Raw genomic sequence first — 23,638 nt, forward strand, 5'->3', positions numbered from 1 at the left:
CGAGGGGCACCTTCCAGAGTGTCAAACGTTGAAAACAGAACGGTTCAATCAATTGTCGACGCTTGAAGGGACACTAAACTAGAAGAGAAACTTGGGCAAGTTGGTGGTGGTTCATGTTTCGGAAATTAACAGCGCAATATACAGACAAGGAAGAAGGAAAAAAAGAACACGACACTGGCGCTGACTCACAACTGAAGTTTATTTTGAGAAAAGTCACATTTATATGCACAGGCCAACGCAGGCCAACATGTCAACAGCTAAGCGACTGTGTATGCACATTACGAGCCATACTGGTGACTTGTCGAAAGACACCACGTGGAAAACATCAGTGCGTCATGATGTGGATAAAACCGGTGTGTCAGAACATAAGAAACCATAAACCCAATAGAAGATTTCCGCATCAAACTTAACAACAATCTACGTGAAACACTTTCTTCAAATATGTCAATTCTTTTTTACTAAGAGCGACAGACGGTCTAATGACGCACCTTTCCCCTTCCCTATCAATATGAAAAGCTTTCATAATCTACTTTGTGGTTCGATCTTTATGCCAGAACAAAGTTTTTTCCGCTAACGGTTGGCAGCCACACTCTCTACAATCCAAAAGCAAGTTCAAAGCCCCCCTATCTTTTAATAATGACAAGTGCTCCTTTAATCTAATGTTCGCGCAGCGGCCGGTCTGGCCCACATAAGCCTTCCCGCATGACAGGGGCAACTCGTACAACGGACGATCTACATATAACGTATCTATTTTTTTTAACTTCTCGGAACAGAAACTGCATTCCTTGCCATAGCTCAATAATTTTTTTGTGCAAACGAGAACAAATCGTACCAAGTTTGTTCGGCGCGGACATGACCACGCGCGCCCCGTATACCTACTAGCCACGTTCTTCAAGCAATGCGTAAACTTGTGCAACTATCGCACCCCCCCCCCCCCCTGTCTTTTTTTCATTGCGCGTAGAATCCCTCGATTTTCCCTTTACCTTATTACTACCATTTAACCACTTGATATGATTATGACAGGGCCTCAAGATTTAACTTTCCGGGTAGCCAGCGTTCTGTAATCTCTGAATGTGGGCAACGAATGCTTACATGTCTTCTGAAACACCGCGCGCAGCGTGGCGTAAACAATACTGGCTTTTCCAATTTTTGAGTGTCCTGAGGAAAAATTTAAAAGTGCCTTTGCCGAACGACGCTTGTATACCCAACACAAATGGTCCTCCCGAAACCTCATTCTAATATCCAGGAGTTGAATCTCATCTTCGCCAGGCAACTCAAAAGTAAATTTTAAACCTTTACCGCATTCCTGAAAAATCTTTAAGACACCAGCTACATTAATATTTAGGTTCTCTCTTTCTGTGATGATCAAGGAATGGTCAACGCACCTAAAGACATTAAGGGCCAAACTTCCTAAATTACTGACAACACAATTATCAACCCGACTCAGGAAAATGTGGCTAAAGGCTGGGGCCACCCTCGACCCTATATACAAATTCCCGACTTCGGTAATAACGTGCTCCTTTTCCATTCAACATACCCAGAGCGATAATAAAATGACAACAATTCTAAAAAACTTTTCGCGGATGTTCCGCAATTCCCAATAAACTTGGCTTCGTCATTATCATTAACGACACAAGACTTGACACTCTTGCTAAATTCATTATGCGGTAGCGAATAAAACCTATCTTCAATATCAGTACTAAAAACCGAACATGATCCAGGATTCTGTGTCTCGAAAAACTTAACCACGCTATCTGCATGAGCTGTAACATAAAAAGGGTCAACAACCTTTACAGCCTCAAGCTGCTTGTGCAATTGCCCCGAAATTACAAATTGCCAAGTCCCCCTTTCCGAAATTATGGCCCTGAATGGGAACTCTGGTTTATGGGTTTTAGCTGAAAAAAATACCACCAGTTTTAAACCTTTAGTATTCTTGACTCGAGACGTGAGCCCTTCCATATTTATACCCTGTAACATCACAAAGGCCGGCTGCTTAACATTACATGCTTTAACATCAATCCGTTAAAAATTATTTAAAGCTGCCTTTTCAGAATTTTCCGCCAACGCACCTTCTGGCATCCCTACAAACATTCCTTCCTTATCCGACACACACATTCTGAGCTTGTTCCTTTCCGAAAATTGAAGAACAGAATTCACAGGCGAAGTGAGACACTAAAGGCAAACATTAAGTCAAGCTAAAATGGTAGATGGGTACTTGAGAAGCTCTAGGGCATCAATATTATCGCGAACAGAGCGTTAGTGATCGAGAAATTCAGGCAGATACAAGACAGGATTAGAGATTCTCCCAGGACATTCAAGTATTTGCCCGATATGGCGAAGGCACTCGTCATTTAAATTCTGTCACTCGTGCCCAACCACTTGTTATAAGAACATTATTATATTGTATTATAAGACGAAATGAAATGCTACTTGTCCGCTTCTTTTTTTCATTTTCTAGAAAAAAGAAACTCATTGACAACAACGAGGGCAGTCGAAAGGTTTTGTTTTCGCTCGACTGTGCGTCGCCCGAGCTTTCGCGATTCAGTAGTTATTGCGTGCGCTGGTTTCGCGGCTCGTGAAACTCGCACAAACTATGCCAGTAGCAGAGAATTCCCCTTCCATGTGACGTCGCGGGATGCCCGAACGGTCGACGCCACTTGACCAAAAGCAGCCGCAGCGGCTAATTCATCGCTCTGTCTTCGTTCGATTTGTCCATGGCCGCGCGTGTGCGTTTTGTGCGAATAAAAAAGAACAAAAAAAACATACCTCCTTCTGTCGGGCGCCATTTTACTCACTGACGGCAGCAAAGGGCGGTGATGGTGTATGCAACGTCGCCAGTCCTCGGTTGGGTGGCTCGAGACTTGAATTACAATAAATGTATTCGCACCCCTGAAATGCAAATGGCAAGGTTTCTGGAATGGTACTTAAACAGTCCACGTCGACTTAGTGTTTGTATTTAGAGCCCCTTTAACAAGACAAGGTCGACGTGATTGCGCGCGAAATACGATACGAATGAAATACGAAATGAGTGATTAACTAACATGAAAAAGAAACGGAGAGATACAGAGTATATAGCGAGATATAATCCACATTTCATCATCGAATCATCTGAACCCCATTCATGTCGATCTTGTCTTCTTTAGCGTCGACACTTAGTTCACCCTTTATATTAGAGCACAGCTCTTAGGCGCCCGTTCTTGTGGCGAGCGTCGGCGTAACCTAGCGAACGAGCGCAGCGGATGAAATAGGGAACGCGGAGTGCAGCTGGCCCGGGATGAAAAAAGCAGCGAGAGCGAAGAGAGCGCGAGGAGGAAAGCGGAGGAGGAGGGTAATGCGAAAGCGCGAGCAGTGTAGTGCAGTAACAGTGGCTACGATGTGGCGCCAGAGTCGCGCGTGTCGTCTGGGAGGTCTAGCTGCGACTGCTGCAGTGAATCACGCCCACGCGTCACCCACGCGCTGCCTCTCGCGACATCAAGATTAGCGAGGCAGTCGCGCCACGCCGCACGAGACAGATAGATTGTGCGCGCCAGCCAGTATATCGCGAAATGAAAACACGTATAGAGCATTGCTTAAATTTCGCATTAGGGAGTATCGTAATCGTCGGTGAATTTTTTCCCTAACTTTAGTCGCGTCGCACGAATTAGTGCCGCGAGATTACGCACCCATACATCGCGACATGACGGTATACCAAAAGTGATTTCAAGAAACTAACTCCACATGTTGTCTTCGTTGCTCTTGTAGACATCGTTCTTACAGGAGTATATATCCTACAATGTGTATAACCCAAAACACCTGTGAAAAGATAATCTACAAACTTAAGGGTCAAAACGTCTAGCATCTGGAGCCTAGACGCGTTGCAGAAGCGACAATCCCACTACGATACTGCACGGTATTAAAATCTGGACCTAACACGCGCAGTCGCCGAACCTCGGGTCAACCGCGCGGAGTCTCTCGCGAGCAACCAAATTTCTCCATCCGCTGCTCGCGAAACAGACCCCCGCTCCCCTCACACAGTTATCCTGGTCAAGCACGGATCGACCCAGTAAGCGAGAGCCAACGAAGGCCGCCGCAAGGAGTCGGGTGCCCCGTCGTGTGGTGCGCGCTCAGCGCATGCTCCTCAGCGCCGAGGCGCGTTTTCGCCCCAGCGGCCGCCACCACCACCACGGCGGCCGTAGCAGTCGGCGAGAGCGGAGACCCCGCCCGGGGGAGACTCCTTTTGTTCTGGGGCCACCTCCCCTTTGTCTGGCGGACCGCATAAACAACGGGGCGCCCCTCTTTCCCCGAGCAAACGCGCGCGGTCGCCGATGATCGCCGCCACGCCCACCTTTTTCGCCTGCCCGACCGAGAGGGACGCGTGCCGGCTCGCCATTGAGTTTCCTGCAGAAGTTACCGTAGAAGGAACTCCGGTGCGGCGATCGTTCTGCTGCGATGGGAGTGATCGGTATAGAAGTACATAGATTCGTCTAATCATCCTGCTTCAGACATTCGTACTGCATTATTAATGCGAAGCCATCCTTCGCCTGATTCCACGCACTTTGCGGGAAGCCGGGGGTAGGTAGGTAGATATATCACTTTTCTCTCTTGCAAGAAAAGTGGGATGGGTGAATGGAAAGACTTCATTACGCAAGTTGATGCACGCTGGACCATTTGAGGGAAAATGGGGGATCGGTAAACAGGGTAAACTTACATCCTTCCGATGATCCGCGCTTCACGGGCGAAATCCCACAGTGATTGCAGGACCCGGTGGCGTTGGCTGGCGGTGGGGGTGGATTCGAACCGTTGCCTTCGAGCACGGCAGCCCATTACTCTAACCACTAAGCCACGATCGTTCTTTATGTTTGTTTTGTTGCCGACTTTGCAGCGTACCAAACACAAGACATTTTAACAATATATGACGGCCACGATAAATGTGTCCGCCATTAGTTGGCCAACATGCGGGCTACAAACGCTTGAGATTCGCAAGGTCTGTCATCGCACTGAGCCATGCATGACGGTCTCTCTCTCTCTCTCTCTCTCTCTTTGCAAACTGTACCATTCCTTAATACAACGAATGCTTTCAATGAAATCTTCTTTAATTGGCTGGGGCTTTGGTTCTGCGTGTATCATTGGTGTTCTAGATTTCCATAAGATGTGCAATGACACCAGCATGGACATGTCGTATATGGTACAGTGTCTACATTTAGAGTAGGCAAGCAACGAAAGGCGTAATTGGTAAGTCCTTTAAGGTTCTCTGTAAAATATCCAAATGGAAAACCGCATCTCAACAGCCAAGAAAGATTTGTTCTACTGTGTCGGGTTTCCTGCATAGTAAACAATTAACGCATCAAGCCACGACATTCCACTTCCCTCTAGCCATGGTTTCACAGGTAAAATATTGGCGTGAAGCTGAAGAACGGCTTTCACCGCTGGACATACTGTCATTCGTTTTACTTTTTAGCACGCCATTTTCAGGCCTCATGCAGAAAACCGAGCAATACAATGGTACCGGAAGCTTTGCATCTATCAGGTCCTTATGCAAACGCTCTCGTGGTACCCGACTCAAGTACACCATGGAAAAACAAACCTACAACAGCTAAAATGCCCAGAATACTTCCTTTAGGAAACCGCGCACTCTGCCAATTGAGTGCACCGACGAGACGAAAAAATAACTCCTGGTATAGCTTCGCTCAGCCTCACTTGAAGCATAGTTAATAGAAATGGTTCATTTAGTAGACAAATAAACCTCGAAACCACGTGTCATACAAATGTGTTAGACGTGGTCCTTCCCTTTTAACGAATGAAACGGTTGGCGCTATCGGTGCACACCAAGCCCACCACGACCGCAGGTATATATATCTCTTTGAGACATGTGGCGCGCGCGCTTCAGGTACTAGTTGGTTGTGTTCTTTGCTCGTGACAGTTCCCGGTTTCAGACGCCGTGTCAGACTGTGCCCCCGTCTCAGGCATCGGCCCAAACTCCCGAGTACATTCTTCGCAGCGGCTAATTCTACGTAGAAACTTCTGTGGGCCGCTGTACCGCATTCGGGATCGCATAGATCGAACAGGTTTTATCGCTTCATGATCGCAGTGCAAATGGCGTCATCGCTTTAACATACAACCACATGAAATAGTCTTAGGTTCGTACGAGTGCATAAAATCTAGTCGCTGATAACGTCACAATCCATGTTTCTATCGCTTACGTTCATCCACTCCCTATAAGGAAGCCAACAGTGGACATGTCTCAAGTTCGCCCGGAATGGCCGGAGTAGAAATCATGCCGTCGGCGTCACACGATTGTCGTCACCGTCCTCTTGCTGCTGTCTTCACACACACAATCGAGTCGAACACACACATGTTCGTCTTACACAAGCACGTTGGTTCAACTGATAACACTAATTAATTATTATAACTAATTAATTAATTAGTCAAGCAGGTTCATTTCTCGTAGAAGCAATAGCTGCCTGATCGAGTAATTTAGCTCAAGTTGTAATATATGCAATTTCTACAAACTTGCTGCAGCTAAAAAAAAACACCCTATATAAAGCCTCTTATCATGCTGAAATGTTTAGTTCATAGCAAAGCGTGTAAAATGTCTGACACGAGAATAATCATTATGGCATCAACCTGGTATAGAAAAAGAGTCAGTCGTGACTAACTTAAGATCAAATACATTAAATATTAGTTCTTCTGGATCAGCGACTTCTGGTGGACCGGTCCCGGGCCGCGGCATTAGCCAGCCGCTTGCTGGACTGAGAGAGCCGAAGGGCGAAGAAAGAATTATTATTATTATTATTATTATTATTATTATTATTATTATTATTATTATTATTATTATTATTATTATTATTATTATTATTATTATTACATATGGAAACACAAAGGAAACAGGAAGGGAGCAAGCTGACAAATGCCACCGAGAGGGGCACAACGCATGCCTACTCTTTCGGGAGGAGGGAACGAAAAGACGAGAAGAGGAGAAGAAGATAGGAAACAAAGAAGTAGGAAAGGCAATAGGAAATAAATAAATGACAAACACACGGCCAAAAGAAAGTAGGAACACGGAAAAAGTCTATAAACGTGGGGCCAAATCAGTTTTCTCCAAGAAAGAACTTTATCGCTGTTTCGCACAATAAACGTTTATTCCTCCTCATCCTCTGGTTGAGACAGTACAAGTGTGGCAGACCTGCCATTGTGAACGCTGTATTGTGCATTGGATAAAGCGGAATACTTCTGACAGAATGCGGCAATCCTTGAGGAGATTAGATTTTTTCTATAACCTTAGAGAATATATACTGGTAAGAACGGACTATGCCTGTAATTTGTAAAGTTACTTTGTTGTTGTTATTGCTTATCCTATATAATACAGTTATTTCAGTAATTTAAGATTCTCCTTGGGAAATTAGCTAGATCAACACGCACGTTGGAACATAAATCTGAAGCGAAGCTGTCGTGAAGCCGTTCACTAAATGGTATACAACTAAACGCAGTGCGTACAATTTTATATATATATTCATTTTATGCGGCGCTGTAATCTCATTCAATGTTTATGCACGGCACAAGTCACAAGCTATATATGCCGAAATGCAAGCTTCAGTTCAGGCGGATTCACACTGTGACATGGCGACACCACAGCGATGTAGCGACGACCAAGGCGATGTTTGATCCTCGCCGGGCTGAGGAGAGGTGTGTAGGCATAGGAAAGAACGACACATGTAATAGCCCCCAGCGTGTCAAGAGAGAGATGCAAATGAGAGAAAGGCAGGGAGGCTAACCAGAGTTAAAACCTCCGGTTTGCTACCCTGCACTAGGGGAAGGGAAAGGGGAAGTAAAGACGGAAAGAAGAGCGTGACAAAAATAAAAGCGTGAGAAAAAAAACATGAAAAAGGATGGAATGGGGTCATTATAGTCTTTCTAATAGGCCACTGTCGCGTAAAAAGGTCAACAATGCCTTGACCGACTTTCGCTGCGACGGCAGTTCCTGTCGGCATTCCAAAACTGACTGTTCAGAAAGTGGCCTGCCGTCAAGGCGTGCCAACGCGGTCGCTAGTGACAGCCGGTGCGCGCTGTATCGAGGACAGTGGCAAAGCACGTGTTCGATAGTCTCCTCGCCGCCGCAGTGACTGCAAGCCGCACTGTCGTCATACCGATTCGGAAGGCGAAATATCTTGTGTAGGCGACACCAAGCCACAGTTGGCTAAGTACTGCTGTTTCGATTCGAGAGAGTCCAGACGAGGGTCGAAGTCGAAGGGACGGGTCCAGTCGGTGCAGACGGCCGGGTGTGCTTCAAGCTTGGTGTGTTCCATGAAGTTTTGATGTCTTCATTTGCAAGCACACGAATTTCCATTGCAGCGTGTGCTCTTGAGAATGGAATGGAGTCTTGCAAGCCCTCCTCATGTGCAGATCGTGCTGCTGCGTCGGCATGTTCATTGCTCATTATGCCACAGTGGCTTGGAATCCACTGTAATGTGATGTCGTGTCGTGTAACGTGATGTCGTGCAGCAGTCTGACTTCTAGAATTAGTAGTTCGTGGGGTCCTCGGCGTAAGGCAGAAACCAAACAATGAAGAGCAGCCTTGGAGTCACTGAACACGCTCCATTTATTGGGTAGTTCTTCGGAAATTACACGAAGTGCACAACGAATAGCAGCAAGCTCCGCGGCAGTCGATGTAGTCTGGTGAGATAGTCGAATCTTTATGGTGGAAGGTTTTGCAGGAAAGATCACGGATCCTGCAGACCCATTCACCGTGGTTGAAGCGTCAGTATATATATGATGATGCTCGTTGTACGTCTCGTACAGCAAGAGCAGTGAAAGCTGCTTGAGTGCTTGAGACGAGAGTTGGACTTTTGTTCGTGTTTCTGGTGCCATTAGTCGAATCTTTGCTTGAGCCAAGCACCATGGTGGAAACGGCACTTTCGCTGGAGCTGCATAACCTGATGGAAGGTATGCACGAAAGGGCAGGACTGTTTCACAAAAGGAAGCAGTGTGTCAAAGTGTACAGACGTAAACATTAAAAGCTTGTATATCTTTTCGTGTCTTACTCGTGGACACCTTATTCAGTGGATTTGCCAGAAATGGGCACGGGAAATGTTCTGTTGTTCGACTTACTTATTTTAGGAAAACGCAGTTTCAGGCAGTTAAGCACAGAAGCAACTGGAACGCCAATGTATGTTGTCGGACAATATGAAAATGAACATCTCGAAACTGGTATAGACCTGAGAACTCGTTCTAAGTGGATATGCCTTGCCAGTTCACCGGCTACAATTCGTAAATTGAAATATGGACCATGCAGTAAATAATTAAAAAATTAATTAGTTTGATTATGCCAATTATTCAAATTAAGTATTTTGATTTCTTATGGAAGCAATGGCTGGCTCATCGAACAATTCATAGCTCAAGGGTTAGAATTGTGCTATCTGCCAGAGGCATTCTTTTAAAGTTTTGTGCAACTTAAACAAAAAATTACCGACGATTACGTTACTTCCTAATGCGAAATTTGAGCGCAGCAAATAAGCTGTTTCACCTTTTCGATAGATTGAGGCAAAGAAATCGAGCAACACATGTATGCGCTATCACAGAATTTTTTTTTATTTTTCACACGTATTCCTTTAACAAAGACTCCACTAACAGTTCTTGACAGTCATGAAGGAAGCTTTCTGGTCGGAGAAATAGACTGATATATGTTCGACTTGGTACACCAATGCTTGATTCTCAAAGACGAGATCTATACAAGTGCCTCGCGAGGTTGTCACAGCCGTGGGACGTGTTACGAGCGAGAGGAACGGGATGTTCTCCCGCATAAGTGTTAGGAAATTGCTGTTTGTCTTTATGTCAAGCCGCCACCGATCTGGCTCTCTGATTGCCACCGCACAGGGCGAACGGCAGCGGCAATTTCGGCTCGGGCGGTGCACATATACAGATCCGCCGCCACCGATCTGGCTCTCTGATTGCCACCGCACAGGGGTTGCATTGGAGGAGGAGCGAAGAAAGGAATGAAGTTCGAGCCGGCGCTTTGACAACCGGAGACTCGCAGGAAGAGGGGGGAGGGGGGCGGCGTGTACACCCAGCGGCAAACGATGGGGGCAGAAGCGCGCGCAGCAAGCGGACAACACGATAAAGGGAGGAGGGAAGAGATAGCAGCGACTGACTGATGCCGCTGACGCCGATAGTGAGTCAACCCCAGCTGCGGAGTTGGTTTCAGGGACAACGAATAACCGGCGCGTCGGCAACTGAAGAGCACCCTATCCGCCACACAAGAACAGGGGGGGGGGACCCTTTCCTCCTCTTTCTGCATGGCGGCGACGGTGTTCTATGCAGTCACGTTATCTTGACTCTCTAGCGGCGTCAGCGGCATCCAGCGGTATCAGTCGGTCGCTGCTAGCGCTGGGGGGATGAAAGGGGGGCGGAGCTGGTTACGAGGCCGACGACGACGACGACGCGAAACCCAGGAACGGACGCCAAAGAGCTGCGCTCTAAAAAACACCCCGTATATCGCAGCTTGCCATAAGTAATACTCTGGCTGTACGTAACGCATTGTGTGAATAAATTTACAGCTTTGCGTCTTCTGTGTCGGAAGTAGTCAGTTTCGCTCTCTCTTGTTTTTTCAAGAACTGTAAACGTTTTGAAATATTTCTATTATATCTAGTGTAAAGATGAAACGCAGCGGTCAGTCCATGGAAATGAAGGGCAACGGAGAGGGAGGAATGAACGATTGTCTCATCCTGCCGAAGGCGAAGTCGACAGGACAGTTTCATCGTGTTGAGCGATTTGCATTTATCTAAAATATTCGGCCAGCATGTTCTTTAGAACAGCAAAATGTCCCCTTTTGTCGTTGTTAATAAAAAACAATAACGTGTCGATGTATATTAGCTGAGATAGTTAGCGCTGCTTAACTGCAATGCAAAACATCTATCATTTTTTTTAACGCTCATCACCGTCACGCAGTTTACGCGTTCACACCGACGTAATTCCGAGCACGACGATGCGTTAATGGCTACAGCAGTTCGACGAACAAATTTACTTATTGCGTCAGTTTTCGCTCTTCGTGGTAGTCCACGATGTTTGTCTTGCTTTTTTTTTTAAATTAATCATAAAGATGCATGGTGGTCTTTCTGAGAATTCTCCTCCTTGAGTTGGGTTACTAAATAGTTGGCGCGGCGCTATCAGCGCGCTACCTGTGAATCTCACTCCACGCCGTTGTTCTTAATTTGTAATTCATTTTCGTAATTCGTAATTCATTTCATACCTCGTTCGGTTCAGTTAGAAAAGACTACACGTCCGAAGAACATTTTAAACGTGACAGCGTTAAGGAGCCTATGTCACAGACAAAGCTGTGTCGACGTCGGGCGTCGCTACACCATCAAGATTTTCGCACAACACATACCCAGGCCCTCCATGTGACGCAAGAAATTTACTGAACTAATTGAACTTGTCGAGCTAAAATATGTCGAAGATCGTAAACTACGACTTACACAAAGTCTACAGCCACGATAACTCTCGTATTGTAATTTGACTATACGAGAAAACATAATTTTGTCACGTGAAAACTTGAAGAGACCCCTTTTACAACGTTTCTACAATCACAGACCGGCCGCGGCGTCCGCCATTTGTGCGCGCCGGCGCGCGGTTGTCTTGGGGGCCACGGAGCGGTGCGCGCGGCCGGTTCCTGGTAATACCTCCAGATGGTGCTCGCCTCCGCCGCACCGCATCGCGGTCCACACAAGAGGCCGCGGTTCTACCATATAGAGCGTTCGCGGCCAGCGTTTCCTGGTAAACATTACGGTTACATACCCTCCAGTTGCCGGGAAGCGTGAGAAGCACTCAGGGATCTTTCAATGCTGTTGCGTTCCACTCTTAAAGAGGAAGCTTTAGCGTTCACCAACTTTATTGCAATGGCAATTACATGGACACTCCAGGCGCATTTCTGCCGTCGCCGCCGCCGTCACCGGGAGGTTGCGTATAACGTCCAAGGGCGATAAAATTGTCGCCGCACGCCGTTTGCTGTATGTGCGCGTGAAAGCATTTGAGGGTGAGCCGGCGAACGCGGTTCAACCTCGCGTGCGCGAGCGAAGAACCAACGTGGAGGAACGCGAACCGCAAGCGTGCCCTCTCCTGCCGCGCACGAGGCAGGGGTTTCAGGCGATGGAGGACGGGCTTTCTGCTCCGGCGACTGCTAGGGTGCCTCGATGTCCTCCTCGCCCACAGTTCCGTACGGATTGTAGACAACCACAGCGTCTACTACGGCGTTGGCCAGGCGATTGGTGGACGCCGTAGTACACTCCTTTGGCGGACGCCGCAGGGACGCGTTGCCGGCGCTCGTTTGTCTTGAAAGCGATCTGCGACGTGGCCAAAGTACGCGTGCACACGGGGCTCATCTTCAAAGCGGTCTGCGATGTTTGCAGAGTGCACGTAGTGCCGGTAGCTTCGTATGCGCTGAGCTTTCGACGTTTCGTATGCGTTGAAGCGAGAGATGTACGAAGGTGAATTCGCGTGCTGCTGCCGCGATTCCTCATTGCAGCACTTCGACTGCGAGTTTCCGCGCTATTCTAGAGATATATTCTAGATATGTGTCTACCTATGCGCGTGTTACACCGTGCTTGCCATTTTAGGTCAAACCCTTTGGCGGGTTAGTTGGTTTGAATCTATGGTCGAATGAGTAAGCGCAACTGAACAAGGACGTAGAAAGAAGCAGACACACATAGAAAGGGCTGTCTGTGTGTGTCTGTTTCTACTTCCTTGTTCAGTCACACTTACATATTCTATAATTGTTACTTAGTAAGCGAATGCTTACAAGTTTATAAAGCCGCTAAATCTACTATCCTTACTTCGCACAGCTATCCATTAATTTGCTATCGCAATCGGTACTTCGCCTTGCGGCCGCAACTGCCATTTTTTTGTGCTGATTTTGGTGTATACAGAGTCAACTGAAAGAGCGACGCGCCGCCTAATGTATGCGGGTAATACATCCCATGTGGTGGACGATTTCAGCCACATTGTTTAGCGAGAACAGCGCTAACTCCTCACAGCGGCTGCACAAAAGGTACGCGCGATTGTTCGAAGAGTGTCTCGTTGGCGCCTCTTGTCCTCCGACAGCCTGTTGTCGCGAAAGTGGGCACAACACAATAACTGCACTGAGTCGCAATTCAACTGCCATCGCTTTAGACATGCATGTTGTTTTTCTTGCGCTTGTCTACAGGGCCACACGCTGCCGACACTTGAGTTCTTGGAAGTGCACTTTCTGAAAAGTACACAAGTGCCTGTATCGGCGATCCGGAGACTCGTAAATGTCGCAGCTTGAACAATGCCGAAAGCGTCAACTCCATCGAATTGTTCGTGGAGCGGCTTCCTTAAAGCCAACCCTACACGTGTAAGCGTATAGAAAAGCTATTTCGTTAATCTCATTAACATCAAAGTTAAATGCTGCGCTAACTGACGTTATAGAATGGTGTCTCAGTAATTACCTCATTATTAATCCAGAGAAAACTAAATATATTATATTCAATAGTGGTCACAGGGTCCTAAATACTCCACTAGCGTTAACACTTGGTGCTCATCAAATTCCACCCAGTGACTTGGTTCTATTCCTCGGTGTTCTCCTGGACGCTAACCTCAAATTTGACTCCCACGTTAACAATATTAAGAAAAAAACGGCATTTGGCATTCGCGCTCTAATAAAAGCACGCGCCTTCTTTTCTTGCAAGGCTCTTTTATCACTTTACTTTGCTTTTATCCATAGTCATATTAACTACGGAATCGCTGCCTGGGGCAACACGTACAATTGCCACCTGTCATCAGTTCAGCATTTACAAAATCAAGCCATTCGTATCATTACTAGCAGTCCTCGTCAGTCAAATGCATCCATTTTGCTCCGTCAAAACCTCATTTTAACGACCGTGAACTTGTTTCAATATAATTTAACAATCTTATTTTTCAAGTTACTTAACAACCAATTGCTTTACGAATTCGTTAACCAAAATGATTTACATAACTACAATAGAACAAGGTTTGCCTTTAACAGAAATTTTTTACTGCCTCGTGTCCGTACCAACTATGGTAAACTAACATCATCTTTCGCTGGCATATCTTTATGGAATCACTTACCATCAAACATAAAATCACTCACATCATTCTATGCCTTCAAAAAATCCCTTAAAGAGTTTCTTTTGACGCAGTGACGCAATATTGGTTCCAAATGTTTTATTTATTGTCACTATTTCTCTTATGTTTTGCTGTTCACATGCTTGCTGTTGCCTTTAGTCGTTTTGTTCATAATGCTTCTTTTTATGTATTCTCATGTTTTTTGTGTCTGTTGAAATTTTGTATATGTATATTTCTAGCACACTTATATTTTTACTTCATGTTCATCTCGGCCTGCCGATCATATTTTTCTCTATTTCGTTCTGTTCCTTCTTTACATAATTTACAGGTTGTGTTGTACGCCGATATTATTTTTATTTTTTGTTAGTAGTACTGTACATTGTAATCATAATCACTTTTCTGTTGTTGCACTAAAGCTCTTCGTTTCTGTTAGTGTACATTCTGTAAATTTTATTTCTGTCCTGCCACCTATGTAATTTTTTTTCTTATAATTACCCACCGAGGGTCCCGGTTACAGTCTTCGACTTTGGGACCCTCGTCTGTAAAACGAAAATGTAACCGTTTCTTTGTGTGTAATGAATAAACTTGATTTGATGTGATTTGATTTGAAAAAAACCGAATGATATGTTTTGTGAGGACCTTTCTCTGCCACGCTTGCACCACGCTCTTTGATGTCTTCAAGAAAGTTCGGTCCTCTACTTCAGCTTCTTGTCTCCACGACAGGTGAAGACGAGGTGATGTAAAAACAAATATCAGAAGTTTAACACATCATATTGCGGGTGAGCGACGCGCTCTAAGACAAAAAGTACAGAAACGTTTGGCGTGCGTGCTTCTGCATGCAAAAGCAGAGCTACCCGCGTGGTGTCTCGCTGGCTTTATACCATGCACCATCCGGGCAATCCCATTCTCTGTTGCTTCCTGGTAGACGGCTTGGTCAGCACACTGGTCAACCCACACAGAGTAATACGGAGAAAAACCACTCACTGGTATAGAGGTGGCGAGAGTAGGTCACATCGGGTCAGTTCCCACAGAGGAATACGGAGGGAAAGAAACCATTCTCTGGCGTAGAGGTAGCGAGCGTAGGTCACGTCGGGTCAGCTCACACCGAGCAATACGGAGGGAAACGATTCCTTGGTCTAAAGGTGGCGAGCGTAGGTCACGTCGGGTCAGCTCACACAGAGCAATGCGGAGACAAACCATTCTTTGGCGTAGAGGTGGCGGGTATAGGTCACGTCGGGTCAGCTCACACAGAGGAATATGGAGAGAAACCATTCCTTGGCGTAGAGGTGGTGAGCGTGGGTCACGTCGGGTCAGCTCACACAGAGCAATACGGAGGAAAACTATTCCTTGGCGTAAAAGTGGCGAGCGTAGGTCACGTCGGGGAAGCTCATACAGAGCAATACGGAGGGAAACCACTCCTTGATCTAAAGGTGGCGAGTGTAGGTCACGTCGGGTCAGCTCACACAGATCAATACGGAGAGAAACCACTTCCTGGCGTAAGGTGGCGAGCGTAGGTCACTTCGGGTCAGCTCACAAAGAGGAATACGGAGAGAAACCACTCGTCTGCTTAGAGGTGGCGAGCGTAGGTCACGTCGGGTCAGCTCACACAGAGCAATACGGAGAGAAACCATTCCTTGGCGTAGAGGTAGCGAGCGTAGGTCACGTCGGGTCAGCTCACACAGAGCAATACGGAGGAAAACTATTCCTTGGCGTAAAAGTGGCGCGAGTAGGTCACGTCGGGTCAGCTCACACAGAGCAATACGGAGAGAAACCACAACTTGGTCTAAAGGTGGCGAGCGTAGGTCACGTCGGGTCAGCTCACACAGAGCAATACGGAGAGAAACCACTTTTTGGCGTAGAGGTGGCGAGCGTAGGTCACGTCGGGTCAGCTCACACAGAGCAATACGGACAGAAACCACTCCTTGGCGTAGAGGTGGCGAGCGTAGGTCACGTTTGGTCAGCTCACACAGAGCAATACGGAGATAAACCATTTCCTGGCGTATACGCCAGGAAATTGTTTCATACAGAGGAATACGGAGAGAAACTACTCCTTGGAGTAGAGGTGGCGAGCGTAGGTCACGTCGGGTCAGCTCACACAGAGGAATACGGAGAGAAACCATTCCTTGGCGTAGAGCTGGCGAGCGTAAGTCACGTCAGGTCACCTCCCACAGAGCAATACGGAGGAAAACCATTCCTTGGCGTAAAAGTGGCGAGCGTAGGTCACGTCAGGTCAGCTCACACAGAGCAATACGGAGATAAACCATTTCCTGGCGTATACGCCAGGAAATTGTTTCATACAGAGGAATACGGAGAGAAACTACTCCTTGGAGTAGAGGTGGCGAGCGTAGGTCACGTCGGGTCAGCTAACACAGAGGAATACGGAGAGAAACCATTCCTTGGCGTAGAGCTGGCGAGCGTAAGTCACGTCGGGTCACCTCCCACAGAGCAATACGGAGGAAAACCATTCCTTGGCGTAAAAGTGGCGAGTGTAGGTCACGTCAGGTCAGCTCACACAGAGCAATACGGAGGGAAACCATTCCTTGGCGTAAAAGTGGCGAACGTAGGTCACGTCGGGTCAACTCACACAGAGCAAAATGGAGACAAACCATTCCTTGGCGTAGAGGTGGCGAGCGTAGGTCACGTCGGGTCCGCTACACACATAGCAATACGGAGAGAAACCACTTCCTGGCGTAAAGGTGGCGAGCGTAGGTCACTTCGGGTCAGTTCACACAGAGGAATTCGGAGAGAAACCACTCCTTGCCGTAGAGGTGACGAGCGTAGTTCAAATCGGGTCAGCTCACACAGAGGAATTCGGAGAGAAACAACTTCCTGGCGTAGAGCTGGTGAGCAGAGGACAGAGGCGAGTAGGTGGTGCCTAATCCCGACACACACACCCGACAGACATGTATTTTCATGCCGACGAACGTTACTATTAGGCACGTCGTGTCTCGGGCGCTTGGCATCCGTTTTATTCGTCGCCACACGGAGTGAAACGTAACGCCGTGGGTACGTCAGCATCGAAAGCGCCTTCGCCTGTTGTTGACGTGAAACGCAATGAGCACTCCATAGAAAATAATTAACATGTAAACTTAGCAATGCCTACCAATGCACTCAACGTATTCGAGCTCATCGACTCCGAGAAGCGCTCGTATACAGTCTGAACGGCTGCGAGAGACTGCTGCTGATACTATGTCGTGGGCGCTTCCCGTCCTTTTCATGCCACCCCTTCCCCCTTCCCCTCCGTGCTGCGTTAAAGAAAGTTTATTTACATCTGCCATAAACATACCAAAGGTAAAATGGACTTGTTTCCACTGAGCAATATTTTCCAGCAGTGACTGCTGCGCGTACACTAAGTCAATGCTAAATAACGCCCCTGACTTACTCGCAACAGAGAGGATATTGGCAAAAAATCAGCATGCATACACAGCCGTCAACTACCGGAGTTTGCGCATTTGAGCGTCAGAGGCTTGTTGCGAAAATTTTAATCGCAAGTAAAATGTATGCACGCGCGGTCACCCAGGCTTGAGTTCATGTTCATCGCGAACTTTTCGTTCAGCGATCGATTTTCCAAACAGCTGTAAGATGATGAGCGGAGACCATGAAGCCCTACACGGCAGATTGTGCAGAATCTGCCGCGTATACAAGTATACACGGTATACAAGTACACACGGTAAGCATGTATACATTCTCCTGTATACGTGTATACACGCTATACATGTATTCATTCTCCTATGTACACGTATACAGGAGAAATTGGTATGCGACGGATTGGATGCCGGCATCAGTGCCGTGCACGCAGTGATCAGGCGCTGGCACACGGCGAGTGCGGTTGCACTTAGCAGCTATATATACCGGAAAGACTCACTAACAATACTCAATTCGGATAAATGTTTAAATTTCGTGTCGGCAGTTCAGTGTAGCTGGATGGCACATGCACTGCGGGTCGACGACACACCGGTGCTCCGCGGTTCTTGGCATCACACGTTGAATGTGAACATGGCGGTCTCTGTGAGTGACAAGAGCTTAGGATTTCGCGCTAATAATTCGAGTAGTGAATTTCTTTTTTTCAGTAATTGGGACCCGCAGGGTTCTGAAAATTATTTGCTAGGCGGGATGACACACACACACACACACACACACACACACACACACACACACACACACACACACACACACACACACACACACACACACACACACACACACACAAACACACACACTTGTGAAGTAACGCCTAAGGACAAAGCATGAGGCATTACAGTCGGGCCGACCTAAAAGCGAGCTTCTGGGGCCTCTCGCTCGACACACGCGCGCCATCCTTATCTGCTCTGGCTTCTCAATGAGCGTCCATAGAGTCGCGGACAATATAACGAACCCGAGAGTGGTTCGCTCTTTTATGACGCGAGAAATTAACATATCAATGGCATCCATTGCGGCGGCACAGCGTGCACCATACGCCAAAGCCTCGAGCGAGCTCAACCAGCGCGATGCGCTCTCGCAGGTTGGCTCGGAAGAACCGTCGTGCGCGCAGAGAAAGAGCTCGCGCCATTTTTCCCTTTTCTTGCGGGAGGGCGCCGGAGCTCCCAAAGGAGCCGAGAACAAAACCCATCTCCATCGCTCCGCTCGACGGCCGAGTACTGCGTGCGTCCGCACCGCCCACCGCACGACGCATCGGCGGCTGCGCGCGCGAGCCCAACAATGTGCGGCCAACTTTTGCACCCGCACATACGGCGCGGTGTCGGCGGCGCTCCCCTTGAATAGCCCGTTTCTATGAGGCAGCATAAAGCAGCAGTCCCGAGAGAAGGCTTCCTATGCACGCCGCATACACGAGGGCCACAACAGCGCGTCTTGCAATGCACCTTCGCCGCAAGCCGACCCGTCCTGTTCATTGTGCGCCCTGTCGGGCAGCGTGGGGTCGCGTTCACAGAAGCAGCGCCGGCACACCCGCCTTGCGCGCCCTCTTGTTGACGCGCATAACGCCCGCAGGATGCCACTGGGTTCCGCGCTGATAATGGACACAATTAAGACGAGCCGGTGGCTGTATGCATGCGAGACACTGCTCTCTTCGTTTTCACGGTGTGGTCCGCGGGCATATATACCGCTATAAGGCGGCGGCACAAAAGCCAGGCGGGATGGGGGCGGCGGCAGCCGGTTTGTTAGCTCGGCTATTGTGCCAGCCACCAGCAAAGAGTGTGCTGCCCCGTGCTCCCGTCGTGAGGAGAGTAAATTACGCGAGCTGAAAAATGAGAGCCCCGCCGCGACAGATGAGCGCGCCGCTGCACTGTTCTGCGCACTTAATATAACGCTGCGGCTTTTGTGGCATATAGGCTTTGAGTTCGGGTTAATCTGGTTGGTGTGGAAACGGATTTGCAAGGGCTGCGTCACATGCCGGGGTTAATAACGAAGTGGCACCGGTGCATTTGAATTGTCGCTGAGCGCTAAGGAGAACTGCTTCCTTGCTCGCATGCGCTCAAGTTGTTACGTCGGTCACTTTACCTGCATCGGTGAGAGTGAGGCGCCAACGTATGGAGTGAACTGCAGCAGGAAAATCGAGGTGCGGGGAACTAATTCAGGGGCTCGCTGATTGATCAATTTCCATGATCGACCATCCCTCATATTAAACGATAGCAGTCTGTCTATAAGACGCCAGGCCGCTGTCAATTTAGGCTGAGGAGGCATCTTTTAAAGAGACACAAAATGAGAAACACTGAGTCAGTTTAAACGGATAATGCGTATTATGTAGCAAGTCTGTTTTCGTTAACTTCACAGTAATATATTGATTATTAGAAGACAAAACGAAAGTCAAAGATTTTTAAATGTCTTGAATGTCGAGCCGGGACCCCAGCTACCGCACGCCAGTGTGAAGTCGCAAACACCAAAACTATATCCTTTTTTTTCGTGTTTGGGCCATTGAGTCACCGTGGAAATTCTCGGAACATCGCGAAGTTTCCTTTAGTATAGAATGCAGTTCATCTTTGGCCGATAACACACCAACTATAGGCCCCAGCAGGCACCGTCAAAATCCGTGACGTCACAGCCAGCTGGTCCGGAAAGGTCAAGGCGAGGTCACCGCCCGTCCTACGTGATTGAGCCTCACCTCGCTCGCTGAACCTATATTAGCAAGGTAAGAGCGGTATTGGGTATTTTAGAAGCATAATTAACGTGCGAATTCGTTCTCGGGAGCAAAACGCTGTGGCTTATATGGAGCACCAGCACAGCGGGTGCGTATATTCTCCGCGCACTTGCAACTTGATAACCCTTTGTGACACGTATATACTGCAGGCAGAGAGAAGACCAACCGGGAAGTTCGTATGTAGTTACAGTCAGAAATGTTCCTCTCGGCGAACGCCGCGGAGATACTCCGGTATAGATGCGCACACCGCATTTTGGACATAATATCGAGGTTCCGGCTTTAATCGCCGCTTTTAACCATCTGTCTATCTTTAGTTTCATTTGCCCTTAAGGCCGAAGAAAGTAAACGGCGACACATTTTTTACGTGCAATAACACCTCCAAGCTTGGTTGGTTTCCATAGTCTCCCATACATTCATCAAACTGTCTATACAATGCGCAGTAGGTTTCAGGCGGCAAAGAAAGCAGAAAAGGTTTCTCATTATGCTTCACGTGCAGCAATAGGCGTTAAAAATGTGCTTCTTGGAAATAATGTGCGTTGGTCGTCATTTTGCGTGTTCAGTAAAATTTGCGGAAAAAGAGACTCCTCTCCCACTTTAACCGAGCTTCTTTTCCGCTCGCAGCCTTTGTAGAAGTTCAGGTTAGGGGCTCTCTATGGTGCAGGTAATTGATGTCCCCAATTCCTGGAATTGTATACTGTAGCCGAACTTCTCAAATATGTATTCGACCTCACACCGTCTGTGTTCTCAAGGGCAGCGCTTCAAAGAAGAGCACGGCAGTACACGGAGAGCTGAGGGGACACGGTCCTAAAGCAGTAGCAGCGGAATTACGTCCTTTAACAACTACGCACTTGTTCCGTAGATGGCGACACCGACGAGGGAGTCAAAACGCCGCTATCACGTCTCCGACATAGGCCCGTCTGTGCGGCTTTTGACCGTAGTGCGTCATCACTCCAGCGCTATATCGGACTTTTATTCCGCCAACGTTAAATTTTCATTCTGTTTGATGTAGTTCTCACAGAGACACACGAGTTCCCAACGTGTGTGTCCATGCGAATGCGCGCGCATGCTTGCGTGCATGTGTGCGCTTGTGTGTGCGTGCACGTCTGTCTGTGTGCATCTGAAATTTGAATGTTTGTGCGTTCCTGTTTATGCATGTGTGTGTACATACTTGTGTATGTGTGTGCGTGTTAGTACGTTTACATACATGTATCCAATTAAATTGTGGGATATGCATTCAGCGAAATTGTGAGCACCATCTAATGTGTGGGCACGTACCTGTATCCCTCAACTTAAATTGCGGCCGCGAGAAGAACATGCGATCGCGTTTCGATTCGGTTCCCTGCCGACGCAGCCGCATTTAAACAAAAGCGAAATGCAATAACGGCCGTGGACTTAGATTTGTACGTGGCCGCATGGTCAAATTTATTCCGGAGACCCACCCTATACTGCGTCCCTCGTGACCCAATGGGCAAGTTCGTGAAGTTACACACCACCATTTTATTTTATTTAGCTGAAGCTTCATTCCTTGCCCCCCCCCCCTTCTTTTTTCTTTCATCCCATCAATCCAGCCTTTGAACAGGTAATAACGCTTTCGACTGGTATAGGGCGTATTGTTATGTGCACCAAATTATGGTTTTGCTAAGGCAACGGCAGTTTCTTCACAACAATGAGCACCTATTTCATCAATTACCGCTAAAGAATCATGCCTTTTCTTTTACATTCAAGAAGAAAACCTCACCCTATTTCTTTGACACGTCCGTGAAGAAGTAACTGCAATTTCCACGTTCTAGTAAAATAAAAAAAAAAACACGGTTAGCTTCACCGAAATGCAGAATGGTTTTCAGTTTCTACAGCCAAACAGGATGACTCGAGCCATTTTTCGTTCTCGAAACGGGCACAATGAAAGAATGGGAGCAATGTAAAGAATAAAGCTATATTATACCGTCCATACATCAAGGAATGCATTCGTTGCTGCGAAAAGCGGGCCGGAACGAGATATCGCGATCAAATTTATGGCGCCAGAAAGGAGGTGCGCGAGATAATCTGGAAGGAAAACGAAGACGCTGAGGGATTTGCATGAGCTATTACGAGCACCTTGTGCGTGAAGAGCGCGTCGCTTCTCGTTTTTGTCGGCCTCTATGCATAGATTTCTAGCATATAGGCGTGTATTCTTACAGGTATTAAAAAAATTCGCGTACTAAATAACGAAAAAGGAGCGGGTAAGACGGTTGCCGTCAGTGAAAACCGTTCGTCATGCATGCATGCGGGTATTTGACACGAATGCGTGATGGCCTTCGCAGGCGGACAACAGGGAAACCCGACGCCAGGCAGCGCGCAGGCTGCAATTCGAAGTGAAAACGCGCTCCTATTTCGTTCAGAAACATAATGCGCGTTTTATGTGCAGCACAAAGACGAATAGCCCAAGGACGTGCGAGGCATGTAGATACCTGAAAATAAAATAAGTGCGGGGGAATGAGAGAGAATCAAGATTGTGCAGGGTGTCCGGATGTTTGGGAATATTTGAATGCGACAAGTTTCCGCATGATTTGAAGGAGCCCGTTGCGTCCGTGGATATAGTAAGTATATAGTAACAGCGGATCGAAAGACTGGAGTGCGCCAGTCTCCTGGAATCCAACGTTTCCACACAAAGCGTGTTCCATTGCGATCAGCTCACTGACCCTGTTCGCCTGAACTTGTTTGCGCGAGTATAATAAATTTAGCGGGAACCGCCCATAGGCTGGGCAACCATGCATCGTCCATGTATTTGGGTGAAGTTGCTTTGGAGAAAACTAAAGGTGGGCGAATGTTTGAAGTTTCTATTACGAATACTAATAGTTAGTATGTAGTATTTGATTCGTATTCGAAAATGAATTATTCCTATTTTTGAATACTTGGAACTATAACTTGATATTACGGAACAACCGACTGTTTAAGTCTAGTTACGGTTGTCCGGCTGCTAAACAAAATACCGCTAATTATCAGAGTTCTGATAATGACAAAAGCATTTAGGCAATGCAGAACTAAAATGGGCAATAGAAGCTTTGTTTTTGGTCTACCTGTGGAATCCTGCGTGGGAACCTGTGATGTTTGCTCGAAGTCTGATATTTCGTGCTTTTGGGAGCCTAGCTATGTAGCAGTTTTATCGTTTAAGCTACAACCAGTGATGTTTTCCTTGCAACAAGCTCTGTTACATAGCACACCAGTCCTTCGGCAGCGTTTCCGTTTCCACGACTTCTGATCTTTTTTTCGGCAACCATTTATTCAGCGTTTTTGGAAAGCTAGTGATACAGCAGCCATTGTTTCTTGGAGAAATTGCTTGCAACCATGCTCTAATGTTGTTGATAGGTTATTCATGTAGATTTTCTAATTATAAATGGTGATCTCGTGTTTAAAACTGATCATTTGTCTGTGAGTGTTTGCTTTTTCTTGCGT

At 47.3% G+C, this 23,638-nt stretch overlaps 1 protein-coding gene across 3 annotated transcripts in view; it reads right to left on the reverse strand.

The window, feature by feature from the left end:
* The window catches only part of LOC142572431 (progranulin-like), a 461,641-nt gene that overhangs the window by 308,379 nt on the left and 129,624 nt on the right, over positions 1-23,638 (reverse strand). For all 3 annotated transcript variants that reach the window (XR_012826081.1, XR_012826080.1, XM_075681534.1), the window contains exon 2: positions 2,767-2,889. The gene's annotated coding sequence lies outside the window, so the exon portion shown is untranslated. The remainder of the gene's footprint in view (positions 1-2,766; positions 2,890-23,638) is intronic.

The sequence above is a fragment of the Dermacentor variabilis genome, chromosome 2, assembly GCF_050947875.1.
Source record: "Dermacentor variabilis isolate Ectoservices chromosome 2, ASM5094787v1, whole genome shotgun sequence".
Classification (NCBI taxonomy): Eukaryota; Metazoa; Arthropoda; class Arachnida; order Ixodida; family Ixodidae; genus Dermacentor; species Dermacentor variabilis.